Source organism: Lonchura striata, chromosome 12 (genome assembly GCF_050655825.1).
Source record: "Lonchura striata isolate lonStrDom1 chromosome 12, ASM5065582v1, whole genome shotgun sequence".
Taxonomy (NCBI): Eukaryota; Metazoa; Chordata; class Aves; order Passeriformes; family Estrildidae; genus Lonchura; species Lonchura striata.
The window spans coordinates 15,882,739-15,906,361 of record NC_140714.1 but is presented as its reverse complement, the minus strand read 5'-3'; the positions used below and the strand labels follow the sequence as shown (position 1 = coordinate 15,906,361).

The 23,623-nt window shown below is 39.1% G+C and overlaps 1 protein-coding gene across 1 annotated transcript in view; it reads left to right on the top strand.

The window, feature by feature from the left end:
• RFT1 (RFT1 glycolipid translocator homolog) overlaps positions 1–23,623 on the top strand; it is a 65,124-nt gene that overhangs the window by 13,320 nt on the left and 28,181 nt on the right. Inside the window, exon 2 of the mRNA XM_085590666.1 lies at positions 4,372–4,480. The gene's annotated coding sequence lies outside the window, so the exon portion shown is untranslated. The remainder of the gene's footprint in view (positions 1–4,371; positions 4,481–23,623) is intronic.

The following is a 23,623-nucleotide window of genomic DNA, read 5'->3' as shown; positions in this document are numbered from 1 at the left end:
CAGGAAGGGAAAGTTTTTGTTGTGGAAGGTGGTTTATTATGACAGAGCAAAAGCTAATTGACAGAGGCTAGATTAAACCCTCTTCTGGAGGCCCCTTGCCAAGGCCACTTTGGAAATACTAATAAAGGCTTAACTCCTTATTCTCTGCAGACTAATCTTTCCAAGATCCTTCTATAGGAAATGAAGTTGTTTTGGGATTTCAGATTAACTCAATTCTTGTATGCCACAATTTATTTCACTGTGGTGTTTTTCATACACAGATATTTTCTACTGGTTGTGTCTCCCAGCTGACCTGTCCTGGCTGGCCTGACAATGCAGATCCATAAAATACAAGTTATTAGCAAAAATTCCAATTTGAGAACATGGGTTGACTTGTACACCTTCAAAGGTGTCAACTAGGAGTACCTGAAGCTGTTGCAGTGTTGAGCCAGACACTCTGAGTGCAGAACTTGGGCTGCAGTTTCTGCTTAATATCATACTTTGGTTTCCTGTTGAGCTGGAATAATGAATACTCTTGTTGCTGTGATCCTATTGTTATCAGAGCATTTGTGTAGGCAGTCTTTGATGAGAAGCTGATAGGGAGGTAGAACAGCAAATAGCTCTAGGTGCACAAGCAAAAGATCCCTTTTGTTTTCAGAGTATCTAAAAGCCATGTCTTGTCGTCTTTGTGACTGAATTTTCTATTTCAAGAGCACTGTGAAGTGGCTTAATGTCTTTCTGCAAGATCTCTGTTGTTCACTCATACAGTTATTCTCTTCCTGTCTTTCCCCTTAGCATTAGAGAACAGTCTCTTGCTGTTTGTGGAGGCACTAATCAGTGGGTTGCATTAGCACAGCATTTCTTTATACATTGTGAGAACGTGTCGTGATGCGTGTTGTTTCACCACAGAGAGCATCACAGAGCAGTCTCTGCATAAAATGCAGTTAAGGGCTACAAAGCCTGAAAGGTGAACCGCCTGAGGAAACAAAGTTTACTTTGAAAAGGAGCAAAGAGAACATTGTGAATGCTGTGTTCAAAGTGCTTCTTTGAAAAAAAGGCAACAAACTTCAGTACAGTTGAACACCTGCATAGCAGAAGAGCTAGTCTCAAACATTTGGAACTTGATCAGCCCATCTTGGGGTATTGACTTTGCTCTCCAGTACTTTGGGAGAGTTTACCTTCTGATTTAGGCCATAAGCATATGTGAATTTATACTGGTACTTTATATACCATAGTCTAACATTTAAGGGATCACTATGGACCAGAATTTCCCACCCTTTATTTTGTTTTGTGTTTCCATGTAAATGGAATAAGCTTTACTACCCTCATCTCTCCCTCCTGTCCTTTCCTGCCCTGAAACACACTGCTTGCTTGCACTTTATGGTACTGACACCCTCTTCCTTCCACAGCAATTTTCTTTTTCCTTTAGCAGACCTTATGCACTAATGATGATAATAAGAAATAACATAGCAAAAATACAGGGCTTGTGACTCTCGGAGACTATCAGCCATTTTCCATGAAGGTTATGGGCACAGAAAATCCAAATTCTGTTTTCTGGATTCTGCCCTGTGTTACTGCTGACAATGCCTTTGATTATAACATGATAGAAAACAGGGACTTATTAGAAAGTAAATACTCTCTCCTCAGTTCTGAATATTTTTTGGTCATGTTATAGTTGCGTTTAATATGAGAGCTGGGAAAAAGCTTGTAACCCAATTTTCTGAGTAAAATCTACTTCAGTGATCTCTACAGACACAGAATGAAGTTTATGGAACTCTTTTACCTTTGGTTTAACTGCACTAACATATCTATTTGTCCCATATATTTGATGGCTTGATGTGCAGTTTCATGCAATTATATTTACTTTCAGCTGCCAACACTTTCAACTAATTTTTCCAGGTTTGAAGAAATAGAATAGCAAAGAAAAAAAGAAGTTAGAATCATGGATGAATAAAAAGATGTGTGATTGGAAGGTCATTAATTTACTTGAAACAGGGATAATCTCTAGGTATGTTTAAATTGCTCCTCATTACTTATTTCTATTGCTTCATTATCTTTTCTATTACTTTGGGAAGCCTCTTGACTTAGTTATGAAACCTGCTCTTTAAGAAAAGTCTTTGTACTTGGCTGTCAGCTCTCTGAGTATTTCTAGGAACTATGCTGATGGTTAGGCTGAATTAAATGCCTTGGAAGTTCCCTTCCCTTGGAGCAGCTCAGGCTCCGTGACATTGAACAGTCCCTGGTGCTGTGGTGCAGGGCACAGCAAGGCTGTGTTTAACTGCAGAATAGCTGGAGAAAACAAGCCTTAGAGCAGAGCTGAGAGCTCAGGATTAATGAGCTGGAAGATTTGCCAGAGCCAGGCTGTGGCAGCAGCCCTTCTCCTTCTTGTCCCCTGCACGGTGACGTTTCCATCCGCTCCCATTATTGGCACACGGGGAACACCTAAACATGGCCCATCACACCCCTCCTGCTGGCCCAGGATTGTTTCCACCACAAATTACAGGCTCAGCACTGACCAAGAAGGGCAGGGCTCGGTCTCTTGTACCTTTTTATGGCATGGCAAATAGCTATGCAATCATCCTGCAGTAACAGTGCAAGAATACAAATTACAGGCCAAGCCAGGCTGCTGCCTTGTCTCGAGGCAATCAGTTGTTTGTGTCAGCTTCACTCTCTGCTCATTGTTTCACAAAAGGCAGATGGACACAAACAGAATATCCAAGGCCCAAAGAGGTTCTGGGTAGGTGTAAGGTGCATTTAGTAGGTATTGATGAAGTTATTGGTGAAATAAACTGCCTGAGAATAAGCCATTGGTAATGCATTGTTATGCAGCTGTTCAAAGATTGTAGAAAGCTTCTTCTCCAGTTTCAGCTGCAGATGAGTGTGGGGAAGTAGACAGTAATTAATGGAAATTAAATTGAATCAGAGGAGTCATCCATGTCCAGAAAATGCCAGAAAATCTGTATCTCTGCTTTCTGATCCAGTGCAGATGCCAGAGCATCATTTAAGTTAGGGTCTGTTAGTAGTTGCTGCAGAGCTGGGAAGGAGAGGATCACAGATCCATGGGGAAAAACATTGTGGCCTGTTTGGTAATGGTAAAACATTAAAAAAACCAAGTCTGACTTGAAGAGCTAGATAGTATACCAACCTTAAAGGCAATTGCTTTCTCAGGTGCTATTAGTTGTCATGGTCCCTCAATATATGGTGTAATGACAATTGTACATCTCTAGATCATCATGAACAGCACACATGGTAAAGGAAGGACAAATTTTACTCTCTTGCCCTAAGGTTACTTGGAATGAGGAAATGTTTTTCTCTGTCAGCCAAGGGGAAAAGAGAAGGCCTGACTTTAATTCAAGGCCTTGTGAAAATCAGTGTGTGTGAAAGTGAGGTAAAGTCACCAACACCAGTTTGAACCCCCTGTGAATGTTGGAATATTCCAACCCAAGGTGCTGGCAGGGATGACACTCAGCCTCACAACCCAAAGAATTGATTTAAAAGAACAAGTGTTGGTTTGGAACAAAAGCAAAGTATTTCAAATTATGCTGCTTTGAATCTCCTGGTGAGTTCCGTCTTCTGTCATAAGACTACAAGCTGTTACAAAATGTACTATTTATTTTTAGGATTGCCACAGCACAAAAGTTTAAAGCATTAAAACTTTTTTACATGAGTTTATGTTCTGTGGAGAAAAACAAAATCTCTCCTCCAGTTGGTGAATAAGACTTGGATTTCAAGAACAGATGAGCAAAGAGCAGTTTTTGGAAAGTGGGCATTGAGTGTGGGGTTACCTCTAGTTTTATTTAGCTATGTATTAGAGATGCACATTGTCTTTTCAGTTGCATATTCTAATTCTTCCTGTACTGTAATGGACTTGAGCACACAAAACAATGGCATATTGCCCATTTCTCATGTAAAGCCTTGGAAGTCAGAAAGCACAATTCTTATGCTGTGAAGTTTGGATAATGTGAAACATTATCCAAAACAATTGTAATTAGAACCTACTAACTCAGTCCTATATTTAACATCTCTGAGGATTGGAGAGCGATAAAAAAATATAGATAATGTAAATACAATTAAGAAAAGTAAAGCCATTTACTCCTAGCATTTTGTAAAAATGTTTAAGTCTTCCATCTGTTTTTTCTCTTTTCAAAGGTATAAAAATAGATCTATTAACTTATAAGCTGTGCATACAGGAATAATTTAGATCAGAATCTTTCCTGAAGCTTTTATTGTCTTTTGTCTCTGTCTCCTTCTGGCAGGGGGTGTGGGGATTGTGTGGAGAAACCTGTTGGTCTTGTTTAGAAGCGCATTTAATTCTGCTCTTATGTTATTCTTTCTTGCTTAGTTTTGTATCAACTTTGTAAAAGCCTCATTTTAATGATCCTTTTTGTACAGAGCCAGCATCAACTTGGGGAGACTTCTGAGGGGATCTGCAACCTGCTTTGAGCTTTCAGCTTGGTTACAGTCACACCTAATTCTGACATGAATTCTGCTGCAGCATTGTGTGAGTCTTCCAGTTTCTGGAAATTACACAAATATATTAATTAATTATTCTGATGCCTCCAACAGTAAATATTTCATTTGGTTGATAGGGGAGTGGGGGGAGGATAGGGAACAAAAAAATCCCTACAGAAGTGTAGCCAAGCAGAGAGAAGGTTGAGAGATGTAGTGGTTTATAGTCTTACTAGAGCAAGGTTGTGTGAGACTACACATTCTTTAATGCTGTGAGGAGTAGTGGCTTGACTGTGGCATCACCAAGTTTTAGATGTATTGTCAATAGTTCTTAGTCTATTTTGGTTAGACTTTGGAACATTGGAACATTTTAGCAAGATTTCACCCATTGCTGCCACAGAAAATAATCTGGTTTAGCCCCTAGATAAGTTATTTCTGAGAACAATCATCCTTCCTTAACATACAGGCTTTACATGTTGTTGCTGTTCTCAGATAATGGTTTTTGTAGCAATCCTTGTGGGGCTGTACAAATGCTGGTTAAAACTTCCAGTAACTTCTTTATTTTATTCATAACTAAAGAATTGGGAAGACTAAAGACTGGGAAGACTACGATTTTTTAGGAGCAAGTATGCATCCCTCCTTAAAATCATCTATTTGACTTCTGTGTGAGCACTGAGCTGGCCCAGTCTGATCTTGGTGAGGTGTGGCCTCTGCACATGTCCTGTGTTTGGTAACTTAGTTACAGCTTCTTTGGATGTTTTTAGCTATTTAATATTTTAATGTAGCTGTGTTTCTGTTGACTGTCTCTGCCTTCATAATAGCATGTGTGCACATAGGATTTTTCAGGACTGAAAATGGACTAGTCTAACCTTAACTGCAGCATGGAGAGGTGCAAATCTGAAGGAGACAGCTGATTTAATAAAGTATCTGGTCCTCTTCTAGCACAGTTATGATCTTACACTTGTTTCATCTGCTTACTCTCAGCTTTGCCTCCGTGAGGGAGGCTATCTTGTGCTACGTTCAGGTTGTGTGACAGAGAAAAAAATTAAGACTTCTGTCTCAAAAATACTTCAATTCCAATAATTAAAAAGCATGTTTGTGTAGAGCTTACTGTTGTAAGGATCTAAAAGTACCTCACATAAATAACTGTAAAGGAAGAAACACAATGACTTGTTGGTTTCATTGCCTTCAATTTATCACCATATGCTAAACCACTCATATATGGCAGCTACAGGGGCTTGAGTAATATTGATGTTGTGGGATAAGGGAAGAATGCCTTATCAGGGTGTGAGTTTTTTTGAGTCACTGCAAGGCTAGAAGATACTGCCAGCAGAAAACTGAGAAAGGTCACAATAAATGCAGTCAAGAGCTGTGCTGAGGATCTTGATAAAAAATGCCAGTGTTTATCAAGTCATTTGAGCAGCTACTGAAATGGACCATTATCTTCTTGTTTCTTTTGCATTTTCTGATTAAATTATAACAGATGAAGTGTAATGCAGAGCCATGGTGCTGCAGAGTGCTGGGGACTTTTTGTCAGTGAAATGTAACAGCATTAATGAACTTCCCTTGAAGAAATTAGCTTAACTTTTTTTTTGTTTTGGTTTTTTTTTTTTTTTTTTTTTTTTTTTTTTTTTGGATTGTAGCTTAGAACCCTCTAGTGAGACAAGAACCAGTTCATTAGTGCTGGACTGCACTTTGGTGTTTACTGAGTAGTACTCTACAAAGGCTTTTTTCCTTGATGTCCACAATAGAGATGTCACTGTCACAGTATGGATAACTCTCTGCCAAAAGCTTGTTGATGCTGTCTGGCCCCTGAGGTTGGTGCATTTCCAGTGTGGCAGGAATGTGGCAGATGCTGTGCTGTACCACGCTGCTCTGTGCATCTCTGAACCATGGAGCAGCCGGAGCTACAAAGCTTTGTCAGTGTCTGAGGAGGAGAATTTATAGTGGTGAGCTAAATTAAAATAGAAAACACTTTTTTCTCCTCTGTGTCTGAGATGTTCAAGTGTGCTGTTTTTCTCAATCTAAGTATTTCTTGCACTTTTTTGAAAGATCAATTTTTATGTCTATTTTTTAAAGCCTAGATTCTGCTAATAGTGAGTTTCTACTGTCTCTGTAGGAATTACTTTAGCCAAAATATCAGTAAATTCTTCTCTACAAAGAAAGACACAAACCAGTTGAGGTGATGAAGGAAACTGGTACTGTTCTTTAAATTGAGGTCACTGATTTCTGCAGTTTCAGTTCCCACTGGAGATCCACATGTGAGACAGTGTCTGGATTCCAGAGACAGCCCACATACACTGTGAAACTTGGGAAGTTTGGGTCCAAATGACTCAATAGGCTCAAATAAGCAGTTAGATGAGTGATTGCAGTCAGAACCATGACAGTGACCAAATTAGTCCTGTTTTCTTTGAGAAAAGAGGAAGAAAAAAAGTTCTGGTGTTACACTGCGTGACTGAACTCGGATGTTCTCAAGTCCCACAAATGGACTATGGCTGTAAGTGCAAATTCAAACTTTTTCAATGAGCTCACTCCCCAGGGAGAAACAGGAAGGCTTTGTGGATCATTTATGCTTCATCTATTACTGGTGCCATTACTGTCTTCTCCCTATTCGTTTCAGAAAGAAATCTGCTCAAGAGAGTAAACTGGAAAAGGAATTTGAGGCAGATTGGCACCATGGGGGGAAATCTTTACAAAGGAAGGTCCACTTGTCCCTCTCTCCTTCTTTGAGTCCTTGCTTCAAAACCAACAAGCTTTGTGCTACTTTTAGACTACAAAATATGTAATGCAGTCTGTGCTGGGCTTACCATGACACTGAGATGACGGCATTGCTATTCTTGCAACAGCCAAGCTGCAAGAAATTTCAGAGAGAAGTTTTCTTACCTATCATAAAATCCAGCTATTTAAAATAGCTATCAAAACTCTTAATCCTTAATGAAGCAGGCAAGAACTATGGTTTTTATTTAAGAAAAAAGAAAAAAAGGCAGTTTGCCCCAAAGTAATGGAGCACCATTTTCAGCAGTAGAATACAACGACCAAGAGTGTTTTCTTGCTAGGCCATATACAGGTTTGGGGTTTTTGTGTTGTTTCAGCATCTTTTTAAGTCAGTAAAATGAAAAGAAATACCAACTTTACTTGGCATACTTATATTTTTTATGTAAGTCAGATCTTTTTTGCCTTCCTCTCTTGAAGGCTACGGGATTGTTTCCAAACAGGCTGATGCTTCTAAGGGTCAGGCGCCTTACAAAGAACAAACAAGGGACTAAATTTTGCTTTTGCTTATGCTGGGTTCATGCCAGAATAACTCAACTGATGTTACTGGAGTTACCCTTGTGCAAACCCAGAGTAAGAGAATAAACTAAACTTTTCCTTCTCTTGCTATGAGGAGGAAAAAGAGACAAGAAATGTATTTCTGTGAGGTATTTCTTTTGTTAATTTAGGTAACAGTGAAACTGCTCTTACTTGTTGGCTTTGCTCTATCTTTAGCTGTAGTTATCCTGAATGTGTGTTGGAGGTCCTTGTGAATATCAAGACCTCAGAATTTAAGGAAAGACTATAAAAGGGGGTTGACAGAGCTGAGATTCCTCAACACTGTGGGAAAACACCCTTAATGAACAAAATGGATAAACCCACTCAATCACATTACCTGTGGCAGGCCCCTGCTCTCTGTTTGCTCACATCCATTTCTCTGACAGCCTGATCCTGAGCAGAGGAAGCTTTTTCTCAGCAAGTGTATCTTCACTCTGAAACTTGGTCTAGGAATTTAAGCAGCAGTTTAAATCATGGCACAAGTACTTCCAGCTTGTGACTGGTTTTGTAGGCTGACATTCCTTGTTTTATGACCCCTGGAAGCAGGATCCCTGTTGATTGCCCACTACAATTGCTATGGCACAATTATGCCACTGTGGCTTCTGCTCTCACCCCATTTCTGTAGTAGAATCTGGGTGTGATAAACCAAGCTGGATTACAGAATCATAGGCAAAAGGACTCCTTACTGTGGGAAAGGTGCTTTAGTCACGAGATCCTTTCTTATCCTGCAGTTTCCAGCCATTCTGGAGTGCACTGAGAAGGGGACTAGAATAGGAATAATTAGCTTGGTAGGGAGATCCAGTCCAACCTCCCAGCTGAAGAAAGGCCAGTCTCAAATATCTAGGATGGAGGAAAAAATCAATTTCCCATTCCTGAGTTTGTGTGGGAAGCATACATAAACTTGGATGTTTTGTTAGAATAATGACATAAGCTTTATCCTGTTTTCCTCCTGCTGCATTTCATCTCCGGTTTAAACTCTGTTACTTTTCTTGACAAAAAACATCAAAGAAGATTTTTTTAATTACAACTGTCCAGACTGCTGTAACTTTTTTATTTCAGCAATCATAGGAACTGTTAGTGAGAGGGACTATTGGACTGAATTTTATGTACTTTTTTTTTTTTTTTTACAATGTTCTCAAACTGCACTTAAGGAAGCATCAATTTTAATTGTTATGTAAATAAAGGAGCAGCACCAAAACAAAAGGGCTGACACATAATTACATAAATAGCAGAAGTCATAGAAAACTTTGATGTCCTGTCAACTTTAACAACACTTCTTGGCATTTTTCCAGGTCCAGGCTGACTATGAAATTCAGTCAACATGGTTTAGAAAATACTTACTATATTCAATACCCATAAGGAATCCAAGCTGGCAGTGTACATTTGCATAGGTCAATAACTCTTAAAAATAATTTAAGTATGGTGTTCTGAAATTAACTTTCTAATAATTGTACCACTGCCTGGGCAACTGGAAAAATTGACTGATATGTTTAGACTCAGTGGAACATGTCTAAGAAGTAGAGCTACAGAAACAAAATTTGTAATTTCAAAGTTTTAGTTGGATCATGGACAGATTTAGAAGTCCAGGCCTGTTTAATGTCAAAGTTACCCCAGGACAGAAACCCTGCAGCCCTCCCAAAGACATTCAACAACATCAGTAAGAACAAGAAACCAAATAATTTTTTCTGAAGGTGCTGCAAGGTCTTGGAAGAGCCATTAAAGCTCCTGTGACACTTCTCTTTGCAGTGTCTACTACCACAGGCTGAGCTTGTTTATTAATTAAAGCTGGATGTGAAAGTACACACAAAGAAACCTCACCATCACACGCAGACAAAGTTCCTTAATTCCATCCATACTCAACCTGAGTAATCAAAGCTGTCATTAACCTTGCTGCCCTGCTTCCCTAGAGTGATTTCTATCTAAAGATGAAACACACCAGTAGGCAGCAGTATCAGGGCAGGAGCAGGTTTGTGGGTGTTGAAAACAGATGCAGCCTGCAAAAATATTTTAATAATATATTTTTAATTTTGCATGAGAGCTGGCTCTGGTTTGGACTGGATCTTGGGAGTGAGGAGGAGAGCCTCAGGCTCCCACCCACACTTGTTTATCACAAAGCCCTTTGACATTGTTCCTAGGAGGGAAAAGAAGAATATTTTCTATGAAGCAGAGGTAGAACTGTAAGCAGCATCTCAAAGCACTGATGCAGGTGAGGGGCCTTGCTGAGTCTCAAAGAGAAGTTTTTTTGCCAGCTCTCCAGTGTGGCTTTATCTGTACAGATCATCAGCAGTTATGAGGGAGAGAAAGGGAAGGATGTTTTCAGCATCTCCAAAAACTCCTTGCCACAGTAAATGTAAGATTTCCATGCTTTTTCATGGATACCAAAAGAACTCTAAGAGGCTCTGAGGAAGGCAGGCAAGGTGCTGAAGGGATTTTTCATGGCTCAAACCTCAGGTCAAACCCAGATGGCAGCAGCAGCCTTGAGGTCAGGCAAGCGGAGATGTGGATTGTGTATCATTTCCCTACTTCCACAGGCTGTAATGGTTTCTGGGTATGTATCAGGGTTTTTAATCTTTGTGACACTGCCAAGAGTATCTAAACACCAAAGATTTTTCTTGGAATAGATTCCTATCCACAGTTCTTGCCATCTTTTTATTTCTGATGTACTAATTTCATGGGTTTTATGGGATTCCATCAAATGAGGGATGTCAAAAGACATTTAAAGATGCATAGAGCTGAGGTGATTTAATAGAATTTAGGAGATTTTTCTACCTTGGACTAAATTAGAAGGTGTCAGTTTCACTTATATCTCAAAAATATCAGATTTGTATCTCCTGTCTTGGATTTTTCGCGTGATGTTTTTTATTTAAAAGTCTAAACAGAAAGAAAGGTTGTTTTCTACCAGGAGTCATCTTGGAAAAATTAATAACAAATGTGCTTTTAGCTGGAAACAGAAGCTTTATGGGGTAGGATGAGTAACTCAAGAGCAGTGTGATAGAATCGGCTGTGCTGAGCATTTAGAGTTCATCAGTCCAGTGGCCTGTACATAGACTGCCAGTCAAGACTGAAAAGAGTCTCATCTTTGCTCCTAAACAGGATTAAAGTTAATCCCAGGCTTGATGGGTGTGTGTATGACACCAAGAAAACACTTGAATAGAGAGTGCTCCACAATGGTACCATTTACTGGCACCTTGCCATTTGAGAAACTTGAGAGTAAAGGAGTTTCCTGTGTGCCTGGGGGTAATTTTGTGTATTCTGTGCTTTGGTAAAGCTCTCAAGTGCCATATTGATAGTCCTAGTTGACAAGGCAAATCAGCCTTGATTTTTTTGCCCACCAATGTTGGGATCTTTTTACAACACCAGAGCTTCTACTTAGGAGTTATATTCTATCTCTATATCTATATTCTCTCTATAGCTAATATTCTATATTCTATCTTTAGGATAAAAAGCCACATTCTTACCCAATTTAGAGCTGTTCAGTCAATTCCATGCCCCTCAAGTACTTGTGGTGACTGAAATTAGCATGTCAGCTGAAGGTAATACATGTCAGAATATCAGCTGAAGGTAATACATGTTTTGGATTAAAAAGGAGCTTTATGGATCACAAACTTGGGTTGAAAGATTAGATATGTTTAAAGGTTTCTGTCTGGGATCCCTAAATTCATGGCAAATGTAAATGGAAATTTCTCCAAGCCTTAATGAATTGTAAGTAAAAACTTGGCTCATTTGTTAAATGTAAGTGTTCCTGGGTGCTGATACTCAAGTTAATGCTACTAAATGAATGCTACAAATGTGCAGTGAAACTATGAATATCATTTATAAGCCACTTCTGCTAGGGGAAATGGTGTAGCCAAAGAAAGATGGGGAGGCTAAAATTTTATAATAGTGTGATTTGAAAAGCTGGGAAGCTGTGAACAAGTTAACAAAAATAAAGAGCTGCTCTGGTGTGGAGCTCAGTTCTCAGAGCCATGACTAGTGCTGTTCTGGGAGCTCAGAGTCTGGCAGGGAGTCAAATATTTCTGCCTTCTGCAGCCCCAGTAGTCCTAACATTGCTCTTTGGGGAAGAAGTACTTTTTCACTTTGAACATATGGCATTATCTGGAGCTAACTGACTGCTTGATGAATATGTCAAAAAAGGACAAGTCTTATAGCCAAGAAGGCCAAGAATGCAACTTCATTTCCTCTTGAATCTAAAAAAAAAAAAAAAAAAATTGGCTTTTATTTCTACAGATTTAATTTGGAAGAACACATATGTATGACATATGTAACATCATCAAATAGTTACCTGATGCTTATGAAAGCAGTTGGAACAAAATAAACCAAACCAGTAACTCAGTGTGTGTATGGGTCAGGTACTGACTGGTATGAATTTGAATCCAGAGCTTGTTGGCTTCAGTTTTGTAAGGGTAACATCTGTTAAGAGAAGCAGTAGAGTGGAGGCCTAGATTTTAAGAATATTCCTATCACTGTTCTGTATAATGTATAATATCAGCATTTGAAGCCTTAAAACACAGGTGTGTGTATTTTAAATACTCTTTCAAACCAACAAATTTTCCTGTGTCTCACATACCATTCCCAACAAGCACAGAGCAGTCTCTGAGTGCAAACCATTGCTGCTTTTTCATCTGCTCAGTGGTAACCCCCAAGTTCTGCTGAAGTGATCTTTCTGCTCTTGTGGGGATGCCTTGAAAATGTCACTTGCTGCAAAAACAGCAGCACCTTAAGTAGCTTGGTATTTGCATACTACAAATGGCATATGTTAAGTAGGTGGATTTGAGAGTTCAGCATTTAATGTAGAAAGTTTTGTGTAAACAGTAAGTAGTCAGCATGCTCTGTGGTACTGAAGGAAGAGACAATAGGACAGCTCTGCAAGTAAGAGTTCTGCCCCTAATTATCATTTTCAGGTCAGTTATTGATCTGTTTATTTCACAAAGTGCTCAGCTGTGCACATGTGTCAACTTTAAACAGCTTGGGGCTGATTTTACTTGAAAATGAGGAGTAACTTTATTGATGTCTGTGGAGTTAACAGCATAAACAAACCAGTTTCTGGTCCTGTCATTTGGGTAGATGGTTTGGTTTTTTTGGTTTTTTTTTTAATTTATGGTAGTTAAATATGGTAGTTAAATGCAATAAAGATTATGACAGCAAGATTAAGATTAGGTTATTGTGGATTTGCTGTTTTTTCTCCAAGTGCTTGAGTTGGACCAAGAGCTCAGAGAGAAGAGCTCTGGTAGATGGGTTTGTTTAACCCTTGGCAACTGAGCTCTGCCCCTCACCATGTACTGACCAACCCATTGAAAACTTCAGGTGAAAACAAACCCATTTCTGTTTGTGTAAAACACTTTGCACAGCAGGTATGGGTCTGGGTTTGCTGCTTTGTTTGTAATCTCTGGCAAAGGGCTGCTGTGAATGTCTTGGGACAGTTATTCTTCAATAACTTACGGAAAATCCATGTAAGAAAGGTGATGTAGGGAACAAACTTGCTGAATTCCTCCCATCATAGAGGACCTACTGATTTTTCCACTTAATTGTCATAGTAAGTGCCCCTGCATCCAGGACTTCTGTAAAATTCACTGTATTTACTTGGTATCTAATTTTATTTAAGATTACACGAAGAAAATAAAAACTATGCCTTCTTTTTGGAGTGCATCTTTTTAGATCTTTTTAGGACCAGCCATTTTCATTTTTTCCCCCCAGAGGCTTCTGAATGCTTTGTTTTATTTTTAATGTAATAATTAGTCAAAGTGAGTCTTACAGAATCACAGGTCCAGATATCTGAAATACAATCATCCATCAGAAACCCTCAGTGGGACAATTACAGCCCCCACATCCTCCCACAGCAAACCACGACTGTAGGAGAAGAATTTTTGATGGCTGCAGCTGAGATTAGACAACATGAAGTACTCTTGCTTCATCCTTCATGAAATCACCTACTGTGAGTCTTAGTGATTATTGGAATGTGGGGATTTTTGCATTAGTACCAGCTTGACATATTTTGCAGTTCATTTCAGAAGCTGTCTTAATGATGTTGGTTTAAATGAGAAGAGAATCTGTCTCTTAGGTAGTTTCCATGTTCTTTACAGAGTAAACACAGCTTTAAATACACTTTCACTATAAAGTACAGTACATATCCAATACCTTCTCTTCACCATTGAGTGCCCTCAGCATTGTTTTTCTACCCAACTTCTGTTTTCATTCCTTCCTAATATCCTCCTTGCTTCCTGAAAGCCAAGAAAACCCCACTGTCATCATTCTTTCCCCATGGTTTCCAGTGTGCTCTCTTCTTCTGGCTCAACAACTCACACTAGAATCTGATTTTCGGGAGATACACATCTGATTGTCACTTAGACGGGTGTAAAGGCGTACTTTACATCATATAAAAATATAAAAATAACAGAAGCAGTCATAAAACTGTGGTAAATGAGGTCTGAGACATTAGCCTGATTTGAACAAAGAGTGTTGTGACCTGCACAGGCTGCAGAGCCCTGAGGGGCCGGAAAAGATCCTCAGCAAGGAGTGGTCAGGTCCAGAGTCTTGCTGTGCCATGCACAGAGCAGTCAGACCAGTGATGCTTCTGGGAGTGTCCTTACAGGAAATAGTTCATGGGGAGCTTGATCTCTGAGGCAGATTTTGCTGTTAGAAATGCATTTGCAAAGGTTTATATAAGAAGGTAAGAGTTGTTGTTTGAGGACAATAATATCACTTATAATGACAGAATCCAGCAGGCGCATCAGTGAGAAAATACTTGTGTTTATTCCTTTGTGTCTTCAAGTACATCAGGTGAAATTCTGAGCTATGGATGTATCGCATGGAAAACCATATGGCAGCATCTATGCTTGGACAGGCATTTGACTTGACTGAATTAATTTCTCAGCTAGGTTGTCCTTGCTGACTGCAGGATTTTGGGGATTATAACAGCAATGTGGACAAGGCTGCCATGTCCTTCAGGATTTTTAGCATGATGTAAGTATGAACACAGATGGGCAGTGAGACATTCTGGGCTTCATTCCTCACCAGGTGTCAGTCATTTCATTTCCACAATTAGAAATAAACATCAGTGGTGGAGCACCCTCCCCTACAGCCCATTTGTCAAATGGAAGCACAGCTACATCTGAGAATGGGGATCTTTTTCTTTTTGTAAGGGTTGCTTTGGCACTTTTTCCTATCCCCAGGGCAAAGGTGTGTAATCCTTAGCTGCTGACAGGTTTTTCCTTAGAGCTGCACTGCTGCATTTCTAAAATCCTTTGGACAGAACTTTATTTGTTGCTGCTATTGTTTTGGAGAAACTGAAAGAGAATAACCTGTTGTCCTCTTGTGAAAGTGGATGGCTGACTGAACAGAGAAATCTCTGCAGAGGGTAGTGATATGCAGCAAACAATGCTGAATAATATTGTCTCTTGATTTTTTTTTTTTTTTCAAGGAGTGTATGGGTGCTGCTTTAGCTCATTTTTTTTTTACTATGAAGTACTGTTTGTAATAGAGTCACTCATATCCTGTATATTTTGAGCCCAAGTTTTCATTTCTAAATCTCGGTTGTATAAAATAAGAGAGAGAATAATTTAACCTGTACAGCACAGATAATTTCCATATTGTGCAATAAAAAAAATAAAGTGAATTCCCAGTTTGCTTGTGACTCAGGTGTGAAGTCTCCAGACCGACTTTTGAGTGTGGCCCAATTTGGCTGCAAGGAGATGGCTGTTTATTTTTTTTCATCTATTATTCTCTAATTTTGATAAAGTAACTTGTTAACATGGTTTTCGGAATTAAGAACAAACATTCTCCTCTGAAAGGCTCATTCTTCAAGCTTGGTATTACCCAATACTGCTTAGCTCTTGTCTGGCAAGGTTCAGCGGGTGGAGGAAGGGAACAGGTCTTATTTTGAGATTTTAAGAGGAGCTGAATTTTATATTAGCTTCATAGTTTATTTGTTTTTATTCCTGTCCAATAAAAAGCTGTTTTTCCATGGGAGCCTGAGGAGAGCTCACTCAAGATGAAAGGAAGTGGAATGTGTCTGAGAGAGTGGCCAAATTTTGATGGCTTCTTTTTGCTGATGGTATGAGCAGTTAAATCTTTTAAAAGGCAGTGTTGCTTTCCTCTTGCTGTATTCATTGTCCAGCTCTTTCCCATCCTTTGTGAATGTACCACACTGGATCATCTGTTGAAACCTGCTTGTTTAATTAACCTCTGTTAATTTAACTAACAATTGTGTGCAGCTTTGGAGTTCCCCTGGTACTTTAAGTTGGTTTTGGTCATTACCTCAGCACTTTGGATTAGATTCCCTTTCTGTGCTGCTTAGTGCCGCAAAGGAGACGCAGCAGCTTTGTATTCATGCTTCATTGCAAATACAGGCATTTAACACTGCTGGATAACTTGGTGGACCCATGGTGATGTTTTCTTCCATTAAAATCATGGCATTGCTCCTTGTGCTTGAGGCACATTGTGTCCCAGGTTTGTTTTAATGTTCTAAAATAGGACTTGTGGCATACAGAGTGTTTCACATTTGTTTCAGTGATCTAAAATGTTAAGCATGGTGAGGACCAGGCATGAGCAAAATCTAGCTCAGGGTGATGGGTGCTACAAAACTGAAAGCTTTGGACTTCTGAAATACATTTCTAATGAATGTTAGTGTGGTGTGTGATCTGCTCACATGGGTAATATTTCTCACCCATTAATACCTCTTGGCCCATGCTGAGCCTTGGAGCACAGCAGCTGACCAGCTCTGGTGCCTGATCTCAATGGCTCACATGGAAAACCTCCTTTCAGTGAAACACTGGAATTTGTCAGCTCTGAATCCTTTCACTGATAGCTCAGGCTGTGGCAAAGGAACATGAGGAATGCTAACTTAAGATCATTCCCTTTCAGATTGTGTCAGTCTGCCTCCAGCAGATAATGCCACATTATAAATGAAATGTGTTAGTTGCTATTTTGACCTTGGTGTGAGCAGAATGATTATTTTAATTTTTGTAGCAATTTAATTTGAAACTCTTCTTGAGTGGGGGCTGTGGGGAAGGAATATGCACTTTGTATAAGATATATGTTCAGTAATTTGATCACTTGGTTAATTTTTATGTTTAGAGGCACTTACCATGCCCTTATTTAAGCAGAGATCTTACAGCAGTACGGCAGGTATTCATACTGTTTTGTAGGTTTTCCTCTTTAAATTCACACTTGTGCATATTTCACGTAGTTGAGCTTCTCTCCATGTTTTACAGTGGTCCATTATTACTTGACATGAATAAGAAAGCAGAGCAGTGTAGCTGCAGAGATGGTTATTATTATTTATCACTGGAAGGACTCATAACTGAAATCACCCCCACAGAGGTTACTCCTAGGTTTTCCAAGGAGCCCTTGTGGCAGGAGGCACTGATTCCTGTATCTCCTGCAGTTGTCACTAGAAAGCTACTTCACTTTGACAAACTGTCTTGGGTAGGGAACCCCTGGAGTACACCAAACACCTGTGCTATGGATCATGTTTATTGATTAGAGCAGCCCAGGCAATGACCATGATCAGCTGATTGAAGCTTCTTGGAGCTATTGGCAGAACCCACCCAGAGGATCTGCACTCACTTGGGTTCCCTGGGTATTGACTGCTTCAGCCAATGTCCATCTGCCTGTTGTCCCTCCAGCTGATGCTGAGGAAGGCTACAGGGATGAATAATCCCTGCCTGGACTCTCAGCTGTTACCATTTCCCATTTCATATGAGCATACAATCCTTACTATGTGTAAAATGACATGACAAAAATATCCTGTGCTTCATCCTGTAAATGATCAATGTTGTGGTTGGTGCCTCTGGTGTCAGCACAGAACTCAAAGAAAGTGGAAAAACCAGACAGCTCTTTTTCTACTTTTTGTCTTTCCTTTTAATCATAGTTTTAACTTCCCCCCCACCCCCCCTTGTTTTGTTTTCCAGAAATGTATTTTTTTTTTTGCATTTTGCAGGTATCACTTCTTGGTAAGAGTTTTTCTTGCATTAGCTCCATTGACAGGACAGCAAAACAACTGAATGTGTCTTTTGTTAAATCTTGAAATTGTGTTTATGGAGATAGTAAGTTCTGGTAGCTAACACACTGCACTGGGTAGGAGTTTGCCTCAGTACAGTGGCCAATTATCACTTCATTTCAGAAGCTCACTCTGCTTTGCTTTATATCACCACCTACAATTTCAAAAACGACTTTCTGAAATACAGTCTAAAGAATATTCTTCTCAGAAGAGAAAGAGCTAAACAGTTCCAACAGTGTTGGAAAACAGGTTTGAATTTTTAAATAGAAAATGCTACATCTGCTTTAGTTTATTTCCTTCTTTTTTCCAGCATAATAACTAAGCTGTGCCAGAAAGTTCCTTGCTGTTTATTCTTCACATTTCTAATTCCTCAGATGTTGCAGATTCAAAGGACAAGACCATTCATTCCTTTGTTTTTTGTGATCATTTGCTCCAATTTTTTTAATCACATTTCACTTTTTTCCCCCTGAAAAAATGTAGCATCGGAGCTCTTTCTACCCAATCTGTCTGCTAACATTCCGCCTGGCTAATCTGAGAACCCCAGAGTTCACTAGCTGTTCATTAGCAGCCTTTTTTTGTGACGTGATCACATTTGTCTGTCTAATGGCAAGATGCAAAATAACTAGGAAGGTGTGAAAAAACCCCGATCTAGTTAACTGATTTTCATCCTTTTCCCTTTATATCAAGCAAGATATTTCCTGTTGGAGTACTGATTTTTATGTATATGAATTCTTTCGGACTGTGCTGTCACTTCATATGCTTATAACCATCATCTACTGCCCCCAAGCCTTAATTAGTCTCTTTGCTTTCCTTCCTTTGAACATTTTGGGTATGTCATGACTTATTATATTTTGCTTCATATTATTTGTGAGGAATAATTTAATATCTTGTTTATATTTTAAGAATTCTCCAACTTGCTTTTCACACAAATAGATTTTAATGGTTCCTGCTGTTTTATATTATCAGCTGTAATTGTTAATTATTTAAATGTCTCTGTAAAATCTAACCCACAACAGAATTGCACTTAATATCTCACCTTGCTTTTGCAGTGGATTCAGTAAATGTATGAGCAGTGGTTCACGATTTCATTACTTTGCTCTTATGGTAATAACAAATTGTCTCCATCAGAAATCATCATGAAGTGGGGTTGCAAAAGTAAAACAAGAATGAATTTCTGTTCAGGTAATTACATGTGCAGGAGCATTTGTTTGCAGTTTGAAGAGTTATTATGCAGCAAAGCCTGGAACTGTTAGTAATTTTTCAGCTTCAGGGTGGATTTATTTCAGAGATTTCATCATCTTTGCCAAAGAGAAAGTATATTTTATTTGTATTGGGGAGAGCATTTACTGTTTTTGATGCTGTAGCTGTCATTGATAGAAGTAATTTAAATCCTAGATGGCAAAAGAATCTTAATTGGATCACATGTGGTAAGGTCAGTTTGCTTGTCAGAGTGCTGTGCAACTTGAGGGAATTATTCTGTCCAATGCTTCAATTTGTCTTCCATTGGAGTTGTGTGATTCCAAGTGGCAAGGATGAGCAGTCATGCAGAAAATCTGTGACAGAATTCTTTCACTGCTTCTAAAGCCTTGCTTGCTGAAGATCTATAAATGTTACTAAATTAATGAGTAAAGGCAATTTCATGGAGTATTGATGATAACAAAATGGCATTCTCATTCTTTTGTGCTTTTATGCAAGGCAGTTACACAGAGTGAATGAGAATATGTTATGGGCAGATTTAATTGATTAAACCCTCTCTGCAGTAAGTGGGAACTCCAGTTTGAGCTACATCCCATTAAATACTGAACTCTTGATTGCTGTTCAACAAAATCAATACAGAGCAGAAGTCAGCAGTGAATCTTGTGCCTGCAGCAGTAATGCAGTTTGACAATGAAAATCAATGCCCAGTCCCAAAACTGAGCAGTTAATAGTATTTGTGGTTTATGTCTTTTATAGATCCTTAGGTCCTTAAGGCCATCTGTTAATTTACTACCTGTGTCTGGATCTGGGGAGGTCACTGACTTAGAGAAATAGGGATTTTGTGCTTGTTTTGCATCATGGATCCGTTTCTGCCACTGAAATCTGTATCTGTTGCATGTGGAATTGTTGCTCAAGTTATTAACCTGTATGCATCTCTAGATAAAGGCCACCACCCATATAGCAAATAGGAAGGAGGGATCCTTTCATAAAACCAAGCACAATTTCCAATGTTTATTCTTTAAAAATCAGTCTCCTGACTGTGACAATGACAAGTTTGGTATTTTTTTAAGTCTGTAATAGATTCTTTATTAAAATACAATTTTAAATAAAACTAACTTAATGTAGCCAGTTTTTATATACCTTGTAGAAATAAAAGGACTGTAATTTGGTTTAAATAGATTGTATGTTATCCTAGAGTAAACTGTCCAACAGCAATATATGAAATAAATGAGAATTTAACTAATTCATAGTTTAGTCATCAGGCATTTTATACTTTTCCTGGAAAGAAATTGTATCTGTCTTCATCCATCAGTGAAGAGCTGTGTGCTCTGAGCTTTCATTTAATTTTCTATTCTTCCCTTACCCAGTACAACTCCATGCATTTTTATAAATGTTTTATAGAATAGAAATGAAACTCAGATCTTAATATTGCACAAATTTCTCAGACGTTTTTATTATTAACAAGTTTATTTTTGTGTATGTCTGTACGTTTTGTCCTGTACTGTGTTATCTTTGTGCAGTGTTTTGTATACAACAGAAAATAAGGCACATAAAATCTACATGAGTGCTTGAAGTCAGGTCTCAGACCCTACTGGGAAATTGAGCCTGGTGTCTTCTCTTGCAGCCCTTTGACCAGTAAATAATATTTTTTCTTGAACAGTGAACTATCAAACCCAAACTGAAATAATCAATTCCTTTAAAACCTTAGAACGCAGTTCATTTTTTCGAGTTGCATCAGAAATCTTACAGTCATCTGGTTATCTGCAGAGCATGCTCCAAAAAAAAGGGGGGAGAAGTTTCTGTGTCCATACATGGTAAAGAATTTATGAGAATTGTTTTGGAATTACTGCTGAATCACTCTTAAAATACTCAGTAGTAGAGACCTCTGAAAATTGTGCAGTGGTGTGAAGCAAATTTGCTTCCTGCCACCAAAAATGTGTCTTTTTAAAAGACAATTTATGTGTGTAATTTTCCCACTATAAATTTTGCAGAGTGTTTGTGATTTTTATTGTGAGACTGAAGTGTAGGGTCAAAGAATTAGTCTAGACATTTACCTATGGCTTATTTAATTGTAAAAACTAGAAAAGGATTGTCTGGCAGTGTGGTAGTGTGAGTGGGTCCCAGAATCACCAATGGGTCAGATTGGAAGGGACCACTGGGGGTCATCTGGTCCAGCCTCTCTGCTCAAACAAGGTCACCCATGGCACAGGATTGCATCCAGGTGGTTCCTCCCAGTGGGGAACACTCCAGACCCTCTCTGGGGAGCCTGTTCCAGTGCTATCACCTGCACACTAAGGTTCTTCCTCACGTTCAGGTGGAAATTCCTGGGCATCAGTCCCTGCCCGTTGTCTTGTCCCATTGCTGGGCAGCAGGAGCAGAGCCTGGTCCCTGCTCTGACCCTTCCCTGCAGACACTGACGCACAGGGATGAGGTCCCCTCTGTCATCTCTTCTTCAGGCTGAACAGCTCCAGCTCCCTCTGCCTTTCCTCATGAGAGATGTCCCTTAATTATGGGATCACATCCTTTGGCTGCTTTTGCTTTATCCTTAAGCAATGGCGGTAGACTTACAGCTGGTAAAAGTTATGTACACACATACCCCAACACAAACACAGCTTATTTTGTGTACTTGTAGTAAGAGAAAAATAGTTTCCTGATGGTATGGCTTATCTGGGTTATTCCAGTGCTCACAGAAGCAGGACAGTGTTTTGGAAATGGGGCTTGTTTGTGTTTTTACTAGGCCAGCTTGTTTGTCTTTGTTAATCTAAGTGTGAGTAAATCAATCTTAAATTTCTGCCTTGCTTGTTCACATACCAACCTAAACAGCAAAGGAACGCTCTTGCCTTTATCATCTGTCTCTTCAGAATTTGGGTAGTCTGTTCCAGCAAAGTTTGTGACAGAAGCCTGCATTGATGAAGCTATGGCAAGTGCTTCCTAATTCTCTTTATCTCTTAATCTAATCAACTGGTACACAGTAATTCCCAAAGCATATCTGGATTATCAGCACAGTCAAGCCTCTATCCAGTCACAGTTAAAACTGAACCACTTTACAAGCCATCGTAAAGGCAATTGATATAGTAGGGACACTTAAAACACCTAATTATGCGGTTTGATTAATCAGGACATCTCTGGAAACACTGATGGCTAAAGACTGAGATTTACATGTGCAGATATCATCTATTTCTTCCACCCTTGAGGTACAGTTGTTTGCTTCCTGGAAGGAGAATTTTGCTCCTCACAGTGTTTGTAAGTAATAGGTGCTTTTCACTGAGGGATAGGTACGAGTCCTTTTCTCCCCAGAGATTTTTCTGCATGTGGGGTTGGCTTGGTTGTATTTTATTTGGCTTTTGTGGCTTTGCTTATTTACATGATGTGGTCATACAGAGAAAGCCTACAAAGGCAAGGTACTGCTGAATAGTCAGTAGCCTGGACAAAACTCTGCAGTTCATGGTCTCTCATGTTCCAACAAACTCTTTCCCCTGCCTTTTTTTTTTTTTTTTTTTTTTTTTTAGCTCTGTCAATAGTGTTGAAGTATTCTTATTGTTGCCATTGACTGGCTTCTGTTTAGATAATAATTATGAATTTCATAATTTTCAGTAGCTCTATATTAGCAGCAGTATAATACAAATGCAGTTTTGAAAGAAAAGAACAATATTTCAGGTGTTAGGGCTGTACTTTTATTAGGACTAGAAGTGAGAAGAAAATTGAAGAAGAAAATGAGTTTAACTGGTACCTACTAACAGTTTCAGACTGCTGATTTGGCTCTCATCTAGTATGTGAAGTTCAGAGGAGTTACCTCAGCTTTAAGCATTTGTCCCAGAATAGAACATTTATACACTGCCCTGCAGTGCTGAACTTCAGCAGAGGTCAGTGCAGCCTCCAGGCTGGTTTAGCTGCAGTGTACAAACACTCAGAACACAGAGCACCTGTTCCTCCAGAAGAAAAATATAATCTAGTCACCTTGTAATAGTCCGAATTGGTAGTTCAGTTTCACAAAAAGTATTTTGCAGATGTTCAAAACTTCTGCAGGTACTGAAAGGTCCGCTTAATAACTGTGTAATAGAAAAGCTGTGATACCTACTCATCTAACACTGTTAATGAAAGCTTCCTGAAGCTTTTCCAGGAACTGCATCCAAGCACGGAGTGCTTTCAGCTCTTAAGATCTGCTCTATCCATAACACTTAGCTCTTACAGAACACTAGGTATTTCTGGCTTTGTCAGTGTGTCAAAAGTGACATTAAAACAAACTTGGAGAGTTTTTGGTGAAGATTTCAAGTAGCATCAGCCTAATTGTGCTCTCAACAAAGTCAACATAATATGTCACAGATGAGAATCAGTTTAATGCTTTTAAATTTGAAGTCCATAACTGTACTAGGGTGGATGTGATTATGTGGGTGACTGGACAGAGCTGGAGACAGTATGTGGGGCTGCAGTTTTAAATTTTTAAAGCACTTTGTATCTTTTTTAGTTATACAAGTTGCTGGAATGTGTTCAAGTCCATTTATGCTACGACTTCTGGGTACTGCAGCTTAAAAAGCCCTACAGACATGTTAATGTTCAACTCCCATTTTAGAAATGTAGTTTTAATTGTGAACTGATCTCTTTGCTAAACAGAGAACCTTGATTAACTTGGATTCACTAATTCCAGAGCCTGGGCAAGGTGCAAATGATAATGAGATACAGATCCTGGCTGAT